The sequence below is a fragment of the Aquarana catesbeiana genome, linkage group LG06, assembly GCF_042186555.1.
Source record: "Aquarana catesbeiana isolate 2022-GZ linkage group LG06, ASM4218655v1, whole genome shotgun sequence".
In the NCBI taxonomy this organism is placed as follows: Eukaryota; Metazoa; Chordata; class Amphibia; order Anura; family Ranidae; genus Aquarana; species Aquarana catesbeiana.
In genome coordinates this window covers 403,731,059-403,754,605 of record NC_133329.1, presented here as the reverse complement: position 1 = coordinate 403,754,605, position 23,547 = coordinate 403,731,059, and the positions used below count along the sequence as shown (strand labels likewise).

The 23,547-nt window shown below is 45.7% G+C and overlaps 1 protein-coding gene across 2 annotated transcripts in view; it reads right to left on the bottom strand.

Moving 5' to 3' along the window:
- LOC141147244 (contactin-associated protein-like 5) overlaps nucleotides 1-23,547 on the bottom strand; it is a 514,695-nt gene that overhangs the window by 116,127 nt on the left and 375,021 nt on the right. The window lies entirely within an intron of this gene.

The following is a 23,547-nucleotide window of genomic DNA, read 5'->3' as shown; positions in this document are numbered from 1 at the left end:
TGTCTGGTCCATAGGGGGGTGTACAGGTGTCAGTCCATAGGGGGGGTGTACAGGTGTCTGGTCCATTGGGGGGTGTACAGGTGTCTGGTCTATACGGGGGTGTTCAGGTGTCTGGTCCATTGGGGGGTGTACAGGTGTCTGGTCCATAGGGGGGTGAACAGGTGTCTGTCCATAGGGGGTGTTCAGGTGTCTGGTCCATAGGGGGGGTGTACAGGTGTCTGGTCCATAGGGGGGTGTACAGGTGTCTGGTCCATAGGGGGGTGTACAGGTGTCTGTCCATTGGGGGGTGTACAGGTGTCTGGTCCATAGGGGGGTGTTCAGGTGTCTGGTCCATAGGGGGGGTGTACAGGTGTCAGTCCATAGGGGGGTGTACAGGTGTCTGGGTCCATTGGGGGGTGTACAGGTGTCTGGTCCATAGGGGGTTGTTCAGGTGTCTGGTCCATAGGGGGGGTGTTCAGGTGTCTGGTCCATTGGGGGGTGTACAGGTGTCTGGTCCATAGGGGGGGTGTACAGGTGTCAGTCCATAGGGGGGTGTTCAGGTGTCTGGTCCATAGGGGGGGTGTACAGGTGTCTGGTCCATTGGGGGGGTGTACAGGTGTCTGGTCCATTGGGGGGTGTACAGGTGTCCTGTCCATAGGGGGGTGTTCAGGTGTCTGGTCCATAGGGGGGTATACAGGTGTCTGGTCCATAGGGGGGTGAACAGGTGTCTGTCCATAGGGGGGTGTTCAGGTGTCTGGTCCATAGGGGGGTGTACAGGTGTCTGGTCCATAGGGGGTGTACAGGTGTCTGGTCCATAGAGGGGTGTACAGTTGTCTGGTCCATTGGGGGGTGTACAGGTGTCTGGTCCATAGGGGGGGTGTTCAGGTGTCTGGTCCATAGGGGGGTGTACAGGTGTCTGTCTATTGGGGGGGGGTGTACAGGTGTCTGGTCCATAGGGGGGTGTTCAGGTGTCCTGGTCCATAGGGGGGTGTACAGGTGTCTGTCCATTGGGGGGGTGTACAGGTGTCTGGTCCATAGGGGGGTGTTCAGGTGTCTGGTCCATAGGGGGGTGTAAAGGTGTCTGTCCATTGGGGGGTGTACAGGTGTCTGTCCATAGGGGGGTGTTCAGGTGTCTGGTCCATAGGGGATGTATTGTACAGGTGTGAGAACTGAGCTGGTTAAATTATCGGAGTCAAGTTTTATTTTTCACTCACAACTTTCTTTTGTGTAATTAGCACAAATGATAATTTGCTCTGTTGGACGTTCACACTCCCACGATATACTGCAAGCCAGATATACCATGAAGATTTGTTTCTTTAAGACTAATTAATTTGGCGGCTAATTAACACAGAAAATACAATTCTGTTTAGCTGTGTTGTTACGGGAACGGATGGAAACAATGTCTGATTTCCCACCAGGATACCAAATCTTTTGTCTCAATCCACACCGGTGTCAAGGATTGCTTTATTATTAACTGTGATTGGACCTCCTGAGAAGAAGACATTCCCCCCTACCCCCCATTACTGTCATTATCCCCCCTAAACATCCGCTGTGAGCTGCAGTTCTGTGCAAAATCCACCAGGGGGCCGGTGACAACCTACACTATGCCGGTATCACTGCCCATCGAGAAATACACGATGTGGTCCAAACATTTTCGATTTCGATATCTAACCATCACACCAATGTAAAGTGGTAATAAACCCCAAAAATAAAAATCCTAAAATATGGTGGTTCGTTTTTTCTTTTTTTAAAGTTTTTTTTATTTATTTTATTTTGAATTGTTGATCTGGCCAGTAACACACTTCCTGCTTTAGGGTAGCTCCACTCTGGATGAAGGAGCACTGGAGACACCCCCGGACAGCAGAATTTCCACGCTGGTAATTCAGAGAGTGAGAGCGGGCGTCTTTACACCATTCAGAAGTGTAAACGTGGCAGAGATGAGGGAGATGGGACACCGCTCAGACCAACGCGGTGCTGTGATAAGGTGTGGCCTCCGGCATGCCAGCTTACGCGTTTCGTCCCACCTCCCGGGACTGCTAGCAGCAATAAACCCCTTGTGTGCCAATACCTGCCACTCACATAGGCAACTGGTGATTCCAACTGTATTTTGCAAGTTGATAGCTGCATGGCACCCGACTCCAAGGAAATATGAATTATATTAATGTGTTATGCCGCGTACACACAGTCGGACTTGCCAACGTCGGCATTTCCGACTGAGAAATTTAGAACATGTTCTCTATCTAAGTCCATCGGAAATTCCGACAGAAAAAGTCCGATGGGGCATACACACTGTTGGAATATCCGACCAAAAGCTCCCATCGGACTTTTTTCTGTCGGAAATTCTGACCGTGTGTACGCTGCATTACTAAAACCACAATGGTAAAAATCAGTCTGTATATGCAGTAAACCATACTTGTTATACTCACTGTGGAACCAAAGGGGTTAATCCTCTGTGTTGTGTGAAACGTCTGTTTGATCCTCCCCTTCTTCCACTGTCCCCAATCCACCTCCTGATAGTACAGAGCATTTGGAGGCACTCTGCACATGCTCAGTTTGGTGTGTATTGCTAGAGAGTTTTTTTTTTTTTTCTTGGAAGGGTGCATGTGATCAGCACAGGGCCAATCAGCACTGTCCAGACAGAGGGTCAGGGGTTCCTGCAGCCTCATAGGACGGTCAAAGGAGGATGAAAGCTCCTCCTACAAGCTTTAACCAGACACTGATAGATGTCACAAGACTGCTATATACTGCTGATGAGAAAAGGGATTTAGCAGTTTTTATTTACTAAAATAATTACATTTCCATGTTCTGTGTACTGTGCACAGCCGGGGGGAGGGGGGAGAGGAAGGAATGATAGAATGGAGACATACAATGATAGATATATTTTTATATATATATATAAAAGTATAATTATATATATATGTATATATATATATATATATATATATATATAAACAACCTGTGGCTTACAATCCAGGTTCACAGGGAGACCCCTATGTGAGTAGCCCAGGGTTCCCAGATGAGTCTGAATTTATCAACTGTGTCGAGGATGGTATTGGAGATCTTTTCCTGCGACATAATCCCATACATTTTTTGTTTAGTTAAATTAAAGGAAACTCTCTGAGATTTCCAGGCTCTGGCAATAGTGATTTTGGTGCCTAGGAGGATGAATCAGAGTCTGAGTAGGTTTAGGGGTTTTAGGGTTTAGACAGTTGAGCAAAGCACTAGTCGGATCCTGCTTAATAGCAATTCCAGTGGTTTTGCGAATATGGGTAAAAATCTTGTTCCAATAATCTCTGATTCTAGGGCACTCCCATAGAATATGCAGGAGAGTGCCCATGTGGCCACATCCTAAAGCATAGTAAATTAATTTTCACTATTTTCACACTAAAGTTTCTCCCCGCCAATCAGGAGGCAGGTCGTGAAACCTGTTTCCTGATTGGCCAAAGCGTCAGGCGATCCCAACAGGATGCCTAGCGCTTTGGCGTAAGAGGTGACACAAGCTAGACACAAGACACAAGCTTGAGGAGCGGGAAGCCGCCACTGCCCGAGAGGACACCCCAGCCCCGCCACACGAGCGGGTAAGTGCCGGACCGTCACAGAGGGGGTTTGTGCTGTTAGTGCCACGCTGCTGGGGGAGGGTGTTGTTTGTTTGCCGCCCCCCCCTCAAAAGAAGGACTCACCAGAAGCCACTGACTGCGCACCAGTGCACAAAGCAAGGTCCATAAAGACATGGATGAGCGAGTTTGGGGTGGAGGAACATTGACTGGCCTGCACAGAGTCCTGACCTCAACCCGATAGAACACCTTTGGGATGAATTTGAGCGGAGACTGCGAGCCAGACCTTCTCGTCCAACATTAGTGTCTGACCTCACAAATGCGCATCTGGAAGAATGGTAAAACATTCACATAGACATACTCCTAAACCTTAACATAAAACAATAAAAATAAAAAATAACTAAATCAAGCCCTGATTTCGTTTTTTTTTTGGGGGGGGAGGGTTTGCCATCAACTAACTGTCACTAACACTAACTGCCATTGCCACTGTTGGAAGGCAACATAATTTAATATCGTATTTCTGGAGTTTCTTTCTGGTTGATACAACCAAGCCTTTACTTCCGTGGGGACGGTCTGGAATGTAGCAGGTTGCACATCAAAGCTTTGTAGCATATCAGGCCTCCATCGAGGCTGAACAACTTGGCTCTGGACCATCTGTTGTTATAATGCTATGCTGAAAGCAAACTTGAAAAGGACCAAAGCTGACAAGATGATTGATGAATGTCCTGCTACAGAAGATCAAAGGCATTGAAGATTAACCAGGATACATAGACATGGACAATGCTGCCCCTAAAGGCCAAGAATAGCAGGACAGACAGAGTGGAGACTGCGAGCCAGGGTTTCTCGTCCAACATCAGTGTCTGACCTCACAAATGCACTTCTGGAAGAATGGTCAAACATTCCCATAGACACATTCCTAAACCTTGTGGACGGCCTTCCTAGAAGAGTTGAAGTTGTTATAGCTGCAAAGGGCGGGGCCAACTCAATATTGAACCCTACGGACTAAGACTGGGATGCCTTTAAAGTTCATGTGCGTATAAAGGCAGGTGTCCCAATACTTTTGGCAATATAGCATATTTATACACTCTCCAACCACCATCTGGGCACACCTCCCCAGGGATTGGCTGGAGCTGCATAAATATTCAGGCTACTCAAAAAACCCAATATTTTTGGTAATATAGTGTATCTTTGGGTGCCCCTCGCACAGTATGATGCTGCACACAACCGCACAGCGTACACTCTTCTGACATCCGCTATACCAGGGGGAGGCAACCTGGGGTCCTTCTAACTGTTGTGGAACTACATTTCCCACGAGGCATTGCAAGGCTGACGGTTACAATTACTCCCAGAGGCATGATGGGACTTGTAGTGCTGCAACAGCTGGAGGGCCCCCAGGGTCGCCTACCCCTGCGCCATACCAACAAGCAGGATGTGACTTTTTTTTTTTTTTTAACGCCGCTTAGCAAGGCGTACCGGGACCCGGCGGCGGATTGCTAAAGAGCTCAAATTCAGTTTTGGAAGTGAGAGCGGTAATAACCTTCAGCCTGTCATCCGGCGTTATGAAGCGTCACACGAGTATCCAGGATCACAATTCAAAAGGTGTAATCTTGAGTAATAGCGTATTATTCCCGTCCGCACTCCCGCCGCCAATAATAGATTCTGAAACATGCTGAGTCCTCTCTCTCCGCAGCACTGATGCAAAAAAAACGAAATTACCTTCATTTTTTTATTTATTTATTTTTTTTTTTTGGCGAAGCGTCATACTTGATAAATCTCCATTTCCATGCTCACAATTTATTCACTCTTATAAAATAAATATTAATTTAAACACTTGTGCTGCTTTCATATCTCTAATCTGAATTCACTGTCACAATAAGCAGATCTCGGCGCGGCGGGTGAATACAGATCTCGGCGCGGCGGGTGAATACAGATGGGGCCCGGGAGGCCTCTCTGAAATTCCACAGAAGATAAATGAGGTTGGGGGTTTATATAATCTCGGTGTCAGCAATCTCTTAGAGTGGAGTGACACAACCACAAGGATTTACTAAAAAACATCTGCGAAAGTCAGATGCGACTTTCCATCGTCGGCGCGCTTATCACCATTAACAAAGTCTGATTGTTTATTTCCTACTAATCAATCGGGTTGTGTACTTAACCACTTCAATATCGGAACAAGGTGTGCGCAATGCGGTATCCACATAAAATCAAAAACGGGCATCCATAGCGTCAATCCGATAAAAATCTAATTTCTTTAACACGGATAAAAAAAGACTTTCCATAAGCAGAAGGGACTTCAACTGCCCCGATTTCATAAACAGCCTATAGGCAGGTTCTTGGGTCTGGGCAGCGTGCGTTCCACAGAACACAATCAGAAAACAATCAGAAGTTTCCGGAAATTACGTTGACGTGTACCAAGTCCCGCCTTGCGCGTTTCGTCACTAGACGTCGTATGAATCCCTAGACAATGTGATTAAATCCTACTTCCAAGGTAAATATATGACAGTGAAAATACTCTATTCATATCAAATGTGCATATTACCACAATGTGGCGGATTACTAATAACCAGGTGATGTTGATATATCAGGAAAAACTATGTAGCAAAATATACTGCTTATTTGCAAGTGAAGAAAATACATTAAATGTATAGCAATGATAATTATTCAGTCCATTTGTAAAGAATATATATGTATATGCCATATATATATGGCAAAAAATCTCTCAGTATCAAGTGTCCATATTCCCATAAAAATGACTTGTGCTGGTTTCCAAGTAATATGACTATATCAGCTTCTGTGCAACAAATGAAGTGACTTCTCCCTTCTCCTGCCCCCCCCCCTTAGGTATATGCACTCACCAGAGTGATAAAAAGCATGTCACAGAATAGGTCTCCAATCCTGGTGTCCCGTGAACCGATATGCTCTCCTGCTCCGAAACAAGGTGTGCGCAATGCGGTATCCACATAAAATAAAAAACCGGGCATCCATAGCGTCAATACGATAAAAAACTAATTTATTTAACACGGATAAAGAAGACTTTCCGCAAGCAGAAGGGGCTTCAATTACCCCGATTTCATGAACAGCTTACAGGCAAGTTCTTGGGTCTGGGCAGCGTGCGTTCCACAGAACACAATCAGAAAACCAGAAGTTTCCGGAAATGACGTTGACGTGTACCAAGTCCTGTCTTACGCGTTTCGTCGCTAAACGCCGTCTGGTCTAATGACAAAATGCTGTAATTGGACATAGCTAATCGCATGGTAAAGGGCCACTGTAATTGTCCCTTTCCCCCGATCTGTGAGCAGCTGTGGCCAAGGCACACAGCAGTCACAGAGCATGCCCAAAGCGGCCCAGGGGGCACACGGGAGGCGCTCATGTGGGAGGACATCCAGGGGCGTCCTCTCAGAACAGGGGAGCCACGCTGTAGCCGTATATCGCAGCAAGTCATTTCTGTCTTATATTTAAGACTCGAATATGTACCAATGGGCAATGATGAGGCTGCATTGATGTATACTGGTGAGGTGCACCTATGGGCATTGATCAGGCTATACTGATGGGCACTGATGGGGCTGCACCAATGGGCACTGATGAGGCTACACTGATGTGTACTGGTGAGGTTGCACCTATAGGCATTCATGAGGTTACACTGATGGGCACTGATGAGGCTGCACTGATGTGTACTGGTGAGGCTGCATCGATTGGCATTGATGAGGCCACACTGATGGGCACTGATGAGGCTTCACTGATGTGTACTGGTGTGGTTGCACCTATGGGCATTGATGAGGTTACACTGATGGGCACTGATGAGGCTGCACTGACGTGTACTGGTGAGGCTGCACCAATTGGCATTGATGAGGCTACACTAATGGACACTGATGAGGCAGCACTGATGGGCACTAATGGGGCAGCACTGATGGGCATTGATGGGGCTGCACTGATGGGCAATGATGAGGCGGCACTGATGGGCAATGAGGAGGCAGCACAGATGGGCACTGATGAGGCTTGCACTGATGGGCACTGATGGGCACTGATGAGGCAGCGCTGATGGGCACTGATGAGGCAGCGCTGATGGGCACTGATGAGGCAGCACTTATGTGTACTGGTGAGGCTGTACCAATTGGCATTGATGAGGCTACACTGATGGGCACTGATGAAGCTACACTGATGAGCATTGATGAGGCTGCCGCTGCACTGATAGACGCTGATAAGGCTGAACTGATGGGCACTAATAAGCTGCACTGATGGGGCTGCACTGATAATCAAGTCCCTGATTATTAGTGTACATAATGTACTTGCTGTGACCCCCACAGATCGGCTCTCCTTTCCTCACACACTGTCTCAGTGTGAGGAAAGGAGAGCTGAAAACCAGCAAGTCTGTGACAGCTGTAATTGGACATAGCTAATCACATGTTAAAGGGCCACTGTAATCGTCCCTTTACCCCGATCTGTGAGCGGCTGTGTCCACGTGCACACAGCGGTCACAGAGCATGCCCAAAGCGGCCCGGGGGGCACACGGGAGGCACCCATGTGGGAGGACATCCAGGGACGTCCTCCCAGAACTGGAGAGCCACGCTGTCGCCGTATATCGCAGGAAGTAATTTCTGTCTTATATTTATTACATTTTTTTAAATAAAAAATTTGCATAGTGATTTGTCCAGAGAATCTGCATGTGGTCTGTGTGAATTGGGCAACAACGAATGTTATCCAGGATATTTTCTCTTCTGGATGAATGTTCTTTTATTATGGGCAGTAGTAAAATACCACATTATGGCCACTAGAAGGAGCATAGGAAACACAGGAGTCTTTTAACAAAGTAAAGTAAATTGCAAATATTTACTGTTAAGAATTGTTAAAACTCTAAAGGGGCGGGGAAAGTTACTAAAACCGGAGCACTCAGAATCCGGTGCAGCTGTGCATGGGAGCCAATCAGCTTCTAACTTCAATGAAGCTTTGACAATAAAACCTGGAAGCTGGTTGTTTTATATGCAGAGCTGCACCAGATTTTGTACTCTCCAGTTTTAGTAAATCTCCCCCTAAAGGATCAAACTGCAATTTGCATAACAATCATTTCGGTGAATCGGTATGCTCATTTGTTCTGTGTGAACTGGACCAAAATGAATGTTCTTTAAGTTTTTTAGTCTTCTGAACATTTGTTCTTTCATTATAGGCAGTAGTAAAATATTGCATTATGGCCACAAGATGGCGCTGAGGAGCATAGGAAATACAATTTTGTAACAAGAGATACACTGTAATCATTCTAGAGAACACTAGAGGGAATTAGCAAAGACATGTACATTAATTTGCTCGTTCTCTATTGCATTCTTAGGAGTGGGGAGTTACATAGAGGAAGGAGCAGCAGTGCAGAGTATTTCAGGAGGGGAGAGTTATAGAGGAAGGGGCAGAGTCCTCCAGCAAAGCAGAGTATTTCAGGAGAGGAGAGTTTTAGAGGAAGGAGCAGAGTCCTCCAGCAGAGCAGAGTATTTAAGGAGAGGAGAGTTAGATAGAGGAAGGAGCAGAGTCCTCCAGCAAAGCAGAGTATGAGAGGAGAGTTATAGAGGAAGGAGTTGAGTCCTCCAGTAGTGCAGAGTATTTTGGGAGAGGAGAGTTATAGAGGAAGGAGTTGAGTCCTCCAGCAAAGCAGAGTATGAGAGGAGAGTTATAGAGGAAGGAGTTGAGTCCTCCAGTAGTGCAGAGTATTTTGGGAGAGGAGAGTTATAGAGGAAGGAGCAGAGTCCTCCAGCAGAGCAGAGTATTTCAGGAGATGAGGGTTCTGGAGGAAGGAGCAGAGTCCTCCAGCACAGCAGAGTATTTCAGGAAAGGAGAGTTTTAGAGGAAGGAGCAGAGTCCTCCAGCAGTGCAGAGTATTTCAGGAGATGAGGGTTCTGGAGGAAGGAGCAGAGTCCTCCAGCACAGCAGAGTATTTCAGGAAAGGAGAGTTTTAGAGGAAGGAGAAGAGTCCTCCAGCAGTGCAGAGTATTTCAGGAGAGGAGAGTTATAGAGGAAGGAGCAGAGTCCTCCAGCAGTGCAGAGTATTTCAGAAAAGGAGAGTTATAGAGGAAATACTCTGCTCTGCTGGAGGACTCTGCTCCTTCCTCTATAACTCTCCTCTCCCGAAATACTCTGCACTGCTGGAGGACTCTGCTCCTTCCTCTATAACTCTCCTCTCCCGAAATACTCTACTCTGCTGGAGGACTCTGCTCCTTCCTCTATAACTCTCCTCTCCCGAAATACTCTGCTGGAGGACTCTGCTCCTTCCTCTAACTCTCCTCTCCTGAAATACTCTGCACTGTCCACCAGCAGAGCAGATATTTTAGAAAGCGAAGAGTCGGAGACGATCACTAGTGTATGTTGCTGGGGGTCTCTTCTCCCTCTGGCATACTCTAATCTGGTAAAATAAAAAGGATCATATTATACGATCATTCTGCAGCAGCCGGAAGATGTAGCCAGATAAGAATAGATGATATGAACCATCGGCTGTCACTCGCCCAGACAGAAAAGCGCACCTCTAACAGGCAAAGTTTCTTCTTCCACTTTTGTACTGCCAGCAAAACTCTTCTATCCTTTGTCTCCAGTCTGAGGCTCTCTTCTCTCCCCGGGGGCCCCTCGCAGACATTTAAGGAAACCTATTTTTTTTTTCTTTTTTTCCTTGCTAGAAGATTAAGGTGACTGGAATTCAATTAAGGTCACCTCTTTCCAGCGGGGCCCCCGTTATCCGCGCCGTGTCTGCAGGATGTGATTAAGAGTGTCAGGAAACAGCGGCAAAATATATGGGGCTGATCTGACCTGAATTTCTAGATCAAGAGTTATAGAGACAAGAGAAAAGATATGCAAAATATGACTCCTGGCATGTTGTGCTCCACTTTACCGTCTAATATTCAAATTTCCCCAGCGACAAGCCCAGGACTACACACTACAAACAAGGAACAAGTCCTTTTAAAGGGAAATTCCTGCTAACAGTAAAAAAAAAAGTCCTGACCTCAGTCCTATTGAAATGCTGTGGAGTGATCGCAGGCATGCTTAGTAGATAAGACATCCCAAAATTCATCGGCTGAAACAGAACTGAATATGGGGAAGGGCCAAAACGTCTCCCCTCTGACTGGTCTAATGAGCAACTAGGAAAATTATTTTTGGGCAATAAAAGAGTTTCCTGTCTGCCTCCTCCCTCATTAAGGAGAAGCAGGAACAGCCGTTGTCAGTGACATTTTGGATATTGCATACGGGATGATGGAGATGAGTACATTCATGGCCGTAATACATTAAACCAAATAAAAAAAAACATTCATGTAGAACTTTAGGCAAAGATAAAAATTCAAACATCTCAAACATGCATATAATCCACATAAAGCTGCATAGTTTCATTATATAGTAAATATCTGGTGATCTTGCCAGTGATGGGCACTTTGTAAAAGAGGGTGACAACACTGGTTGAAACCACTGCAGTGTTGTTACTTTGTTGTCGCTGGGGTTTTAGGGCTGTGTTGGAGGTTTGGAAGCGTTGCCACCTTATAGTCAATAGGGTCATGAGGCTGGGGAAGAGGGTTATAAGCGGTGCCACCCTGTAGTCAAGAGGAACATTCTGCTGTGTTACAGGGTTAGAAGTGTTGCCACCCTGTAGTCAATAGGGTTATAGGGCTGGGTAGGGGGGTTTGAAGCATTGCCTTCCTGTAGTCATAAAGGTTATAGGACTGTGGAGGAGGGTTCGAAGCGTTGCCACCCTGTAGTCAAGAGTATCATAAGACTGTGTTGAAGGGTTAGAAGTGTTGCCACCCTGTAGTCATAAGGGTAGAGGACTCTTGAGGAGGGTAAGAAGTGTTGCCATCCTGTAGTCAATAGGGTTAGATCGCTGTGGAGGAGGGTTTAAACAGTTGCCATCCTATAGTCAATAAGGATATAGTTCTGGGGAGGAGGGCTAGATGCGTTGCCACCCTGTAGTCATAAGGATTTAGGGCTGTAGAGGAGGGTTCAAAGCATTGCCATCCTGTAGTCATCAGGGTTATAGGGCTGTGGAGGAGGGTTAGAAGCGTTGCCACCCTGTAGTCAAGAGTATCATAAGACTGTGTTGAAGGTTTAGAAGTGTTGCCACCCCATAGTCATAAGGGTTATAGGGCTGTGTTAGAAGGTTAAAACATTGCCACCATGTAGTCAATAGGGTTGTAGGGCTGGGGAGGAGGGTTGGAAGCGTTGGCACCCTGTAGTCAAGAGTATCATAAGACTGTGTTGAAGGGTTAGAAGTGTTGCCACCCTGTAGTCAATAGGTTATAGGGCTGTGTTGGAGGGTTAGAAACATTGCCACCCTGCAGTCAATAGGGTTGTAGGGTTGATGAGGAGGGTTGGAAGCGTTGCCACCCTGTAGACATAAGGGTTTAGGGCTGTGGAGGAGAGTTTGAAGCACTGTTACCCTGTAGTCATAAGGGTTATAGGGCTGGGGAAGAGGGTTATAAATGTTGCCACCCCATAGTCAAGAGGATTATAGGGCTGTGTTGGAGAGTTAGAAGTGTTGCCACCCTGTAGTCAATAGGGCATAGGTGTGCGCAGCCTATTGCATTTCTCTCCAGCCTCAGCTGCACTGGACAGTGAATGAATGAGCAGTGCTTTGTGCTGAGCGGCTTTCTGTTCATTCACAAATGGAAGCATAGTAACCACAGTTTACTATGCTTCAGTTATGATTGACTACCGTAATTGAGTGTGTTCACTGTGTTCATTTAAAAAAGGAAGGCGCTGGTAAACACGGTGACATATTTACTAGCCCCTTCCCCCGTTTTCCATCCTGAAACATCCCCTGTAGCAGCCGGGGGGAGAAGAGAGCAGGGAAGCCAGCAGCACTGTGGGGTGGGGGCAACATGCGGGGAAGCTTGGGCAGTAGAGGGAATCGGCGCCACACATAGTGATTAGGGTGTGCCCAGGCACACCCCTTGTGCCTGGCCTATACAGGCCTATGCCTTATTGACTACAGGGTGGCAACACTTCTAGCCCTCCCACACAGATCAGATTCCTCTTGACTATGGGGTGGCAACATATAAAACCCTGTTCCTCAGCTCTATAACCCTTATGACTACAGGGTAACAATGCTTCAGGTCTATACAATAGGGTGAAGAGGGTTAGAAGCATTGCCACCCTGTAGTCAGTAGGTTTATAGGGCTGTGGAGAAGGGTTAGAAGCGTTGCCACCCTGTAGTCATAAGGGTATAGGAATGTTGAGGAGGGTTAGAAGCGTTGCCACCCTGTAGTCAGTAGGGTTATAGGGCTTGTTGAGAAGGGTTAGAAGCATTGCCGCCCTGTAGTCATAAGGGTATAGGAATGTTGAGGAGGTTTAAAAGCGTTGCCACCCTGTAGTCAGTAGCATTATAGGGGCTGTGGAGAAGGGTTAGAAGCGTTGCAACCCCGTAGTCAGTAGGGTTATAGGGCTGTGGAGAAGGGTTAGAAGCGTTGCCACCCTGTAGTCATAAGGGTATAGGAATGTTGAGGAGGGTTAGAAGCGTTGCCACCCTGTAGTCAGTAGGGTTATTGGGCTGTGGAGAAGGGTTAGAAGCATTGCCACCCTGTAGTCATAAGGGTATAGGAATGTTGAGGAGGGTTAGAAGCGTTGCCACCCTGTAGTCGGTAGGGTTATAGGGATGGAGAGGGGGGTTGGAAGTGTTGCCATCTTGTAGTCATAAGGGTTTAGGGCGCTGGAGGAGGGTTCAAAGCATTGTTAAATATAAACAAAGAAAGAATTTCTCCTGCACTCGTGAAGGCGTTGTTGGTATAACGTGGTAGTACTTTCGAAGGAAGGAAATTAGAAGATGATCATGCGAGTCCCGCTGCCTAAACTGACCAGGGGTGGTCCGAAGAAAGCCAGGTGGAAGAAAAAGGTGGAAGGCACTTACCATGTGATACACCTCCCAACTAGCCACTCCTTTTTATGTTGGTCCACCATATTGTACAGACTTTTCTCGTTGTTCTTCAAGGCTCTGATGAAGAGGGACCCCCTCGAAACGCGTCAGCCCACCTTTGAGTACTTGCCCTTGTATGGGCATGTCTGATTCCTAATTTTTAATGTGTATATTTGTAACCTAGTTTTTATGAATACGTAGATACTTTTTATATGCATTCAACTTTTTTGTATATGAATAAACGGTAACATTTTGATCAAAGCGTCAGATCACGTGCCTTCCACCTCTTTCTACCACCTGGCTTCGAAGCATTGTTACTCTGTAGTCAGTAGGGTTATAGGGCTGGAGAGGAGGGCTAAAAGTGTTGCCACCCTGTAGTCATAAGAGTTAAAGGACTGTGGAGGAGGGTTCAAAGCATTGTCACCTCTGATAACTCTGCCCCCTACTGACTGTCAGTGGAAGAACATGGAAGTCTCTGACAGTGGAGGAGGACCAGGACGTATGAAGTACGTCCTATAAATTTAGATGAGGTGTTTTTAGGGTGTACCTTGTATGAACAAGTTACACACATAGATAAGATTTGCCTGCAGCTCCATTTTAGATTTGTTATATTTGTATTAAAATGCAACAGCGGGCAACAAGAGAATCCAATCAGTTTATTTCATGCTAAACATTTGACAGACAGCAGTGGGGGTGGAGTGGTGCACCACAATGACTCCCTCAAAAGCTGAAACCCCCGAGCAGGCAGGCTTTGTCCCCTCCTATTCATCTCAAGCCTCCTTTTTCAATTATGACTGGAGTGTCCTTTTATTATCCGGGAACAAAATGTATATTATTTCGAGATGCGGTATGCAATTTCTAAAAGCGTAAGACGAGTATTTCTTCTCGAGGCTAAAGAGGAAGCCTTCACAATCTAATTTATATAGTCGGGAGAGATGCTTTCTGTGAAAACCTCAGGAAGGAATCATTCTATAAATTTGCCCACAAAGCCGTCCGGGCGACGCTTCAATCTTTTTTCTTTCTTTCTTTTTTTTTTTTTATTTCCCATTGTATCACCCGCAGCTCTGAACCCATAACCATCATTTGCATATTAAAATCCGCAGGACTGCGAAACCGTTTTTTTTTTTTTTTTTTAATCCCATTAAACATGGAGATGGATTGTTTTCTAGAAGTCTAATCATTTTAATACCGGTGAGGATTACAAAGAAGCCGCGGGAGGTTCAGATATATTTCAAAATATGGTATCAAAATAATACTGCGGGACCCGAAGATAGGTTACATCAGCCTTGTTGAGTCTCTTAATTATAGAAGAAAGAAGCTCCGCCACAACGCATGTGCAATGCACAGTGCCAGTCGCTTCTGGTGGTCTGATGAAAAAATAATAGGGACTTATTGGAAGAATTTCAGGCAAACTGTCAAAGAGAACCTGTCTCCAGACCATTTATTTCAATAACGATCTTCCATAAGGTTATATATGTGCACTTAACAGCATTTTTTGCATGTTTTGTACCTGTTAAAGCCTTGAGACAAGGGTGACCACATTTGCAAACTGGCATTCAGAGACACATCCCCCCCCCAAGCATGCACCAGTCGTTGACGTCACAAGGAGGGCGGTGCCACCATGTGACATCGCCAGGTGGCTCCGCCTCTTACATATTTAAGAAATGTCACTCGGCTTACAAAAGAGCTGAACGTTGATGGGGACCCTGATGTAAGGGGGCTCTGATGGTGGCCATAATGAAAGGGGGACTCTAATAGGGACATTGATGTAATTGGGGATTTTGATGGGGACCCTGATGTAAGGAGGCTCTGATGAGGACACTGATCTAAGGGGGGCTCTAATGTGGACTTAAGGACCCTGATGTAAGGGGGAAAACTGATGAGGACATTGATGTACAGTAATAGGGGACTTTGATGGGGTCCCTGATGAAAGGGGGATGCTAATGGCATCCCTGATGTAAGGGAGAACTTTAATGAACTCTCATCCGGATGATAAGTAAAGAAAGAATGCAGTGAGATCTCCTGAGTCCCACTTGCTCCCTGCTGTCTCCCTGCTATGAGATCTCCTGAGTCCCACTTGTTCCCTGCTGTCTCCCTGCTATGAGATCTCCTGAGTCCCACTTGGATCTCACTGCATTCTTTCTTTACATACCATCCGGATGAGAGTTGCCCTGCTGTCCGGTCAGTCTTTTGACATCCGAGATCCAGCCTTGGTGCTCCTTCCATTGGAGGTTCATTTGGTGGTCACCCATAACATTCCTGGATTCATCTTTGAAGGTCCTGGATCCTTTGGAGTTCCAATTATCCGCCGATTTCGGCACTTTTGCCTTTATGACTCTTTGTCGTTGACATTTGAGTCCACCTGTTCTGGTAAGAGTATATATACCTCTCCCCTTGGTTGAAGATGTACCATCTTTGATACTTTTCTTGCCGGACAATGCCAGCTTATTCCATCTTTGATTCATCATCATTTGGTAGTTGATGCACAGGCCTTCTTCAAAGGACTTCCTCATTGATTGGACTTTCTCACATTTTTTCCTTTATACATGTCACCTTTGTATATTTGATTTTTGCATGGTTTCACTTATATATCAATATATGTGTATATTTGGTAGCTCTACAATATCCACCACTTACACTTTATATGTTTGTCACATTTTTTGTAGCTGCTTTTTTCCCGTTTCATTTGAGGTTAGCGCAGTTACGCCTACATTCACATCACGACGGACTAAACCATACATGTCATTTTCCATATTCGAGTTCCGTATTCAGCCAATGTTTCTTATTATCTTGCATTTTACCGTCCCCCACCGGTGACCCATAATCCCCTTTCCAGCTATTCTGCCCTTTCTATGTCTGTATATGTGAGAGTTCAGTGAGGAAGGTTCACTCTTGGACAAGTCTAAATCTCAGCCGTCAGGATAATTCATCTTATTAATAGCACTCAGTTCACAGGTACTTGGCAAAGCTCCAACATGCATGTCGGATGCAAGATTGAAAAAGATGCCGGTGTGACCGCGCAGGACCTCCATTACACCGACTGTCGGCACGTATCAGGCTCAGACCCCTACCCCTCCACCCTCCACCGAGGATTTCTCCTGACTCTTCTCTTCTTCCCTCCATCGAAGCAGATCAGGTTCCAGGGCATTGTTGTATCCAACGAATCCTGATAATCTGTCTTGTGGTATCAGAACATTATTACGTGATCCTGGAACTGAGCGCGTTCCTGCGGCGTGCCCATGACCCGGGCTTCATTCACCAAGCTGGAGTTCTCTTGTTTGGTTGGTCTTAGCACCTTGGATAGCTGATATGGCTGAAGGCTTGCTTCACAAAGGTTTATGGAGCCTTCTGGGTGTAAATGTATCTTTATTGCATATCCTAACATACAGTACAATAAGATGTGATGGCATTGTATACAAACAGGGGCAACATTTATGTCATAATGATAAAAATAATATTAGTGAAGAAGAAGAAGGAAGAAGAAAATGGAGGAAGAAGGACGAGAGAAAATGGAGGAAGAAGGAAGAGGAAAATGGAGGAAAAAGAAGGAAAGAAGGGACAGATGATGGAAGGAAGGAAATAGAAATAAGGAAGAAGAAAGGAGGAAGGAGGGGGAGGAAAAAGAAGGAGGAGGAAGAAGCAGCAAGAAGAAGGAGGAGGAAGAATAAACAAGAAGAAGGAGGAGGAAGAAGAAGCAAGAAGAAGGAGGCGGAAGAAGGAGGGGGAAAAAGGAGGAGGAGGAAGAAAAAGAAGCAAGAAGCAGGAGGAAGAAGGAGGAGGAAGAAGAAGGAGAAGGAGAAAGCAGGAGGGGGAAGGATAATAAAGCAGAAGGAGGAAGAAGGAGGAGAAAGAAAAATTGGAAGAAGAAGGAGGAAAAAAGAGGAAGAAAGAGGAAGGAGGAGGAAGCAGGAGGAAGAAGGAGGGGGAATAAGAAGGATGAAGGATGAAGGAGGGGGAAGAAGAAGAAGGATGAAGGAGGAGGAAGAAGGAGGAGAAAGAAGAGGGAAGGAGAAAGAGGAGGAAGCAGAATGAGGAAGAAGGAGGAGGAAGAAAAATGGGAAGAAGAGGGAGGAAGAAGACGGAGGAGGAAGAAAGGGGAAGAAGAAGGATAAAGGAGGAGGAAGCAGAAGGAGAAAGAAGGAGGACAAAGGAGGAGGAAGCAGGAGGAAGAAGGAGGTGGAAGAAGAAGGATGAAGGAGGAGGAAGCAGAAGGAGGAAGAAAGAGGATGAAGGAGGAGGAAGCAGGAGAAAGAAGGAGGAAGAAGAAGAAGGATGAAGGAGGAGGAGGAAGGAGGAGAAAGAAGAGGGAAGGAGAAAGAGGAGGAAGAAGGAAGAGGAAGAAGAAGAAGGAGAAAGCAGGAGGGGGAAGGAAAATAAAGTAGAAGGAGGAAGAAGGAGGAGGAAGAAAAATGGGAAGAAAAAGGAGGAAGAAGGGGGAAGAAGACGGAGGAGGAAGAAGGAGGAAGAAGAAGGAGAAAGGAGGACGAAGCAGAAGGAGAAAGAAGGAGGATGAAGGAGGGGGTAGCAGGAGGAAGAAGGAGGTGAAAGAAGAAGGATGAAGGAGGAGGAAGCAGAAGGAGGACGAAGGAGGAGGAAGCATGAGGAAGAAGGAGGGGGCAGAAGAAGGATGAAGGAGGAGGAGGAAGGAGGAGAAAGAAGAGGGAAGGAGAAAGAGGTGGAAGAAGAAGCAGGAAGAAAAAGAAGGAGGAGAGGAAGAAGAAAGAGCATGAAGCACAAAGAGGAAGAAGGAGGTAGAAGAAAAAGAGTAATCCATTGTATGCCACTTAAGGCAGAACTTATCCCTCTCAGTCATCATTGACTATTTCCAATCCTTATGCTGCTAGCCTTAGTAAATAGATAGGATGGTATATTATATTAACTTTTAAACTTTTTACATGTACATAAACAGTAAACTTTTTTTTTTTTTACATTTTTTTCAGTTGCTTTTTGGTTTCTGGCAAGGTCAAAAGGATGTCATGCATTCCAGGAGACTTCATGGGAGGAAGGGAGGAGGGGCTTTCTCAGCTAAGCACGCCCTCCTGCCTGCTGCATGCCTGAGCTAAGGGCAGAAGAAGTAAATGCTACATGAATCATCTGCTCTGACTCGTGATGGCGGTAGCTAGGAATGGATGGAGACATGGATGAAGTTCGCTTTTAATATTGAAGATGAATAAACCACTTGAACTCCAAAAGGTTTTACCCCCTTCATGACCAGGCCATTTTTTGCTATTTAGCACTGCGCTACTTGGTGGTAATTGCACAGTCATACAACACTGTACCCAAATGAAATTTGTATCACTTTTTCACACAGATAGAGCTTTCTTTTGGTGGTATTTGATCACCTCTTGTTTTTTTTTTTATTATTATATAAATTAAAAAAACTGAAATTTAAAAAAAAAAACAATATTTTTTACTTTCTGCAATAAAACATATCCAATAAAAAACTAAAAGATCTAATTTTGGCTAAAATGTATTCTGCTAGATGTCTACAAACTATGGGATATATACTGGAATTTTTCTTGTTGAAACTCATGTTTTCAACCTCCTCAGTTTCTGAGTGTATTCTTGCCTCCAGCGCACCATGCTGCCCCCCCCCCCCCCCCCCCCATGTGAATTGGTTTAGGCAGGGGTTCCCTGAGTACTAAAAATGACTTCCAAGGTTGCTCTGGGGAGCTGTTCTAGAAGGATCCCACAGGTATGGTATACATACATATAGTTACATTGGCCCAAGCTGGAACATTGTAAGTATGTAAAAATATACATCCCTGGAATTCTTCTTTAAATGATCTGCTTTGCAATTCAGTGTGGTTTGGTTTTGTGATTCCTAATTTGCATCTTAGTATTTGTCAAAATTTCCATCTGTATCCATCTCCACTCTCTCAGCACATACACTATATTGTCAAAAGTATTGGGACACCTGCCTTTACACACACACATGAACTTTAATGACATCCCAGTCTTATGCCCCGTACACACGGTCGGATTTTCCGATGGAAAATGTCCGATCGGAGCGTGTTATCGGAAATTCCGACCGTGTGTGGGCTCCATCGGACATTTTCCATCGGATTTTCCAGCACACAAAGTTGGAGAGCAGGAGATAAAATTTTCCGACAACAAAATCCGATCGTGTGTACACAAATCCGACGGACAAAGTGCCACGCATGCTCAGAATAAATAAAGAGATGAAAGCTATTGACCACTGCCCCGTTTATAGTCCCGACGTACGTGTTTTACGCCACTGCGTTCAGAACAATCGGATTTTCCGACAACTTTGTGCGACCGTGTGTAGACAAAACAAGTTTGAGCAAACATCCGTCGGAAAAAATCCTAGGATTTTGTTGTCGGAATGTCCGAACAAAGTCCGACCGTGTGTACGCCTTATTAGTCCGTAGGGTTCAATATTGAGTTGGCCCACCCTTTGCAGCTATAACAGCTTCAACTCTTCTGTGAAGGCCGTCCACAAGGTTTAGGAGTGTGTCTATGGGAATGTTTGATCATTCTTCCAGAAGCGCATTTGTGAGGTTAGGCACTGATGTTGGACGAGAAGGCTTGGCTAGCAGTCTCCGCTCTAATTCTTCCCAAATTGTTCTATCAGGTTGAGGTCAGGACTCTGTGCAGGCCAGTCAAGTTCCTCCACCCCAAACTCGCTCATCCATGTCTTTATGGACCTTGCTTTGTGCACTGGTGTGCAGTCATGTTGGAACAGGAAGGGGCCATCCCCAAACTGTTCCCTCAAAGTTGGGAGCATGAAATTGTCCAAAATGTCTTGGTAGGCTGACGTCTTAAGAGTTCCCTTCACTGGAACTAAGGGGCCAATAAACAACCCCCACACCATAATCCCCCCTCCAGCAATGATTTGGACCAGTGCACAAAGCAAGGTCCATAAAGACATGGATGAGCAGGTTTGGGGTGGAGGAACTTGATTGGCATGAACAGAGTCCTGACCTCAACTCGATAGAACACCTCTGGGATGAGGCCTTCTGACTGTGAGCCAGGCCTGCTCATCCAATATTAGTGTCTGACCTCACAAATGCTCTTCTGGAAGAATGGTCAAACATTCCCATAGACACACTCCTAAACCTTGTGGACGGCCTTCCCAGAAGAGTTGAAGCTGTTATAGCTGCAAAGGGTGGGCCAACTCAATATTGAACCCTACGGACTAAGACTGGGATGACATTAAAGTTCATGTGCATGTAAAAGCAGGCGTCCCAATACTTTTGGTAATATAGTGTATATTCTAATCTGTTATATTTCACAGCTTGTGTCTAAATAGAGCCAAACGTCCAGCTTCACAGACTACAAAAATCACATTTAAATGGCAGCAATTGTATCTCTTTACTACACTGATAGAAACAACAAGAGAGTCAAGAAATCGATCAGATCCCATCCTCCGCTTGCTTGTTACCGCTGGACGAATTACGATCTCAGACCATTTATTTCAGCAATGCAATCTCCAGCTGACCTGTTTATCACCTGTAAGTTTAAGATTAATGCTCTTAGCAAACCATATAAAACCCAAGGGGCCCCCGGGGACCCGGTGTCAGAGAATGCAAGAATAAGCAGGCTCAGCCCCGGGCCGCAGTTAAGGAAACCCCTTCAATGTGAGGATTGCGCCGGCCTTTCTTACCTGCTGTTTTTTTTTTTTTATATGACAAGAAAGCTCGTAAAGAATTGATCCATAATTCAGCTGCGGCGCTGAGTTCATTCCAAGGATAAATAATGGAACTCCATCGGCTCCTTATTGAGGCTCACGCCGAAATCTTGTACCGCTGTAGGCCAACATATACTACCCGATCTATGGCCTCTTCTACTCTATATGTTTCAACATATAATTAAAAGTCATAAATAATGCACTTGACGGTTGAGTTGTGAAGAGGTGAGTGGGCTTCTGGACCATCTACAGGTGGGTATAGCAACGAATCAACCCACTTTAAAATAAGAAACATTTTGTTGCTTTGCTTAGCTTTGCTAATATTAAGAAATGGGTATTGGTACAACGCAGACCCTCCCGGGACCGGGACATCATTTCAAACTGGACGAAAGATGAAAGAACCAGGAGGAAACTGGTCAGAGAGGCAACCAAGAGGCCTACAGGAACCTTTGAAGCAGTTGCAGGAATTGAAGACAAAGAGTGGTCATTGTGTGCATGTGACAACAATATCACTAATTCTCCACAAATGTGGCTTTTATGGGGGGGGGGGGAGGGGTGTAAGAAAAAAGCCACCCCTCGATAAATGCCACATGCAGTCACCACTGAGCTTTGTAAAAAAACACACCTTGAAGATTCTGAGGCCACATGGAAAAAGGTGTTACGATCAGATGAGGCTAAAATTTAATTATTTGGCCTCAACACCAAACAATATGTCTGGTGGAAATCCAATACAGCTCACCATTCAAATAACACCATTCCTACAGTAAAGCATGGGGGGGTGGTAATATCCTGGTATGGGGGTGGTAATATCCTGGTATGGGGGTTGTAATATCCTGGTATGGGGGTGGTAATATCCTGGTATGGAGGTTGTAATATCCTGGTATGGGGGTGGTAATATCCTGGTATGGGGTTGTAATATCCTGGTATGGGGGTGGTAATATCCTGGTATGGGGGTGGTAATATCCTGGTATGGGGGTGGTAATATCCTGGTATGGAGGTTGTAATATCCTGGTATGGGGGTGGTAATATCCTGGTATGGGGGTGGTAATATCCTGGTATAGGGGTTGTAATATCCTGGTATGGGGGTGGTAATATCCTGGTATGGGGGTGGTAATATCCTGGTATGGGGGTTGTAATATCCTGGTATGGGGGTGGTAATATCCTGGTATGGGGGTGGTAATATCCTGGTATGGGGGTTGTAATATCCTGGTATGGGGGTGGTAATATCCTGGTATGGGGGTTGTAATACCCTGGTATGGGGGTGGTAATATCCTGGTATGGGGGTGGTAATATCCTGGTATGGGGGTGGTAATATCCTGGTATGGGGGTTGTAATATCCTGGTATGGGGGTTGTAATATCCTGGTATGGAGGTTGTAATATCCTGGTATGGGGGTTGTAATATCCTGGTATGGGGGTGGTAATATCCTTGTATGGAGGTTGTAGTATCCTGGTATGGGGGGGGGATAATATCCTGGTATGGAGGTTGTAATATCCTTGTATGGGGGGTGGTAATATCCTGGTATGGGGGTTGTAATATCCTGGTATGGGGGTGGTAATATCCTTGTATGGAGGTTGTAGTATCCTGGTATGGGGGGGGGGATAATATCCTGGTATGGATGTTGTAATATCCTTGTATGGGGGGTGGTAATATCCTGGTATGGGGGTTGTAATATCCTGGTATGGGGGGTGGTAATATCCTGGTATGGGGGTTGTAATATCCTGGTATGGGGGTGGTAATATCCTGGTATGGGGGTGGTAATATCCTGTTATGGGGGTGGTAATATCCTTGTAGGGAGGTTGTAGTATCCTGGTATGGGGGGGGGGATAATATCCTGGTATGGATGTTGTAATATCCTTGTATGGGGGGTGGTAATATCCTGGTATGGAGGTTGTAATATCCTCTTATGGTGGTAATATCCTGTTATGGGGCTCTTTCTCTGCAGCAGGGACTGGAGCACTTGTCAGGATAGAAGGAAACCTAGATGGGGCAAAATATCTTTCAAATTCTTGAGGAAAATCTGCTGCCTTCTGCTGCCAGAAAGTTGTCAATGGGAAGAAGATTTACCTACCAACATGAGAAAGACCCAAAGCACACAGCAACAATGAGCACACAGTGGCTGAAGGAGAAAAAGGTGAATGTCCTTGCATGGCCTAGTCAGAGCCCAGACTTAAACCCCATTGAAATTCTGTGGAGTGACTTGAAGACTGCAGTCCACAAACACTCACCATCAAATGTAACTGAACTTGAGAAGAAAAGCGGGCAAATTTTGCAAAGTCTAGATGTGCAAAGTTAGTAAAGACTAGTGATGGGCTCGGGCGTTTTTAGATTGAACCCACCAGGAAGCCGGTGCTGCACACCACCAGTCATGGGCAGTGTGTGTATGTGCAGCTGCTGGTTGGGAAATGCCTCACTGCCTATGATTGGCGGTGTGCAGTGACGACTTCCTGGCGTATTCGATCCGAATACACCCGAGCCCATCACTAGTAGAGACATATC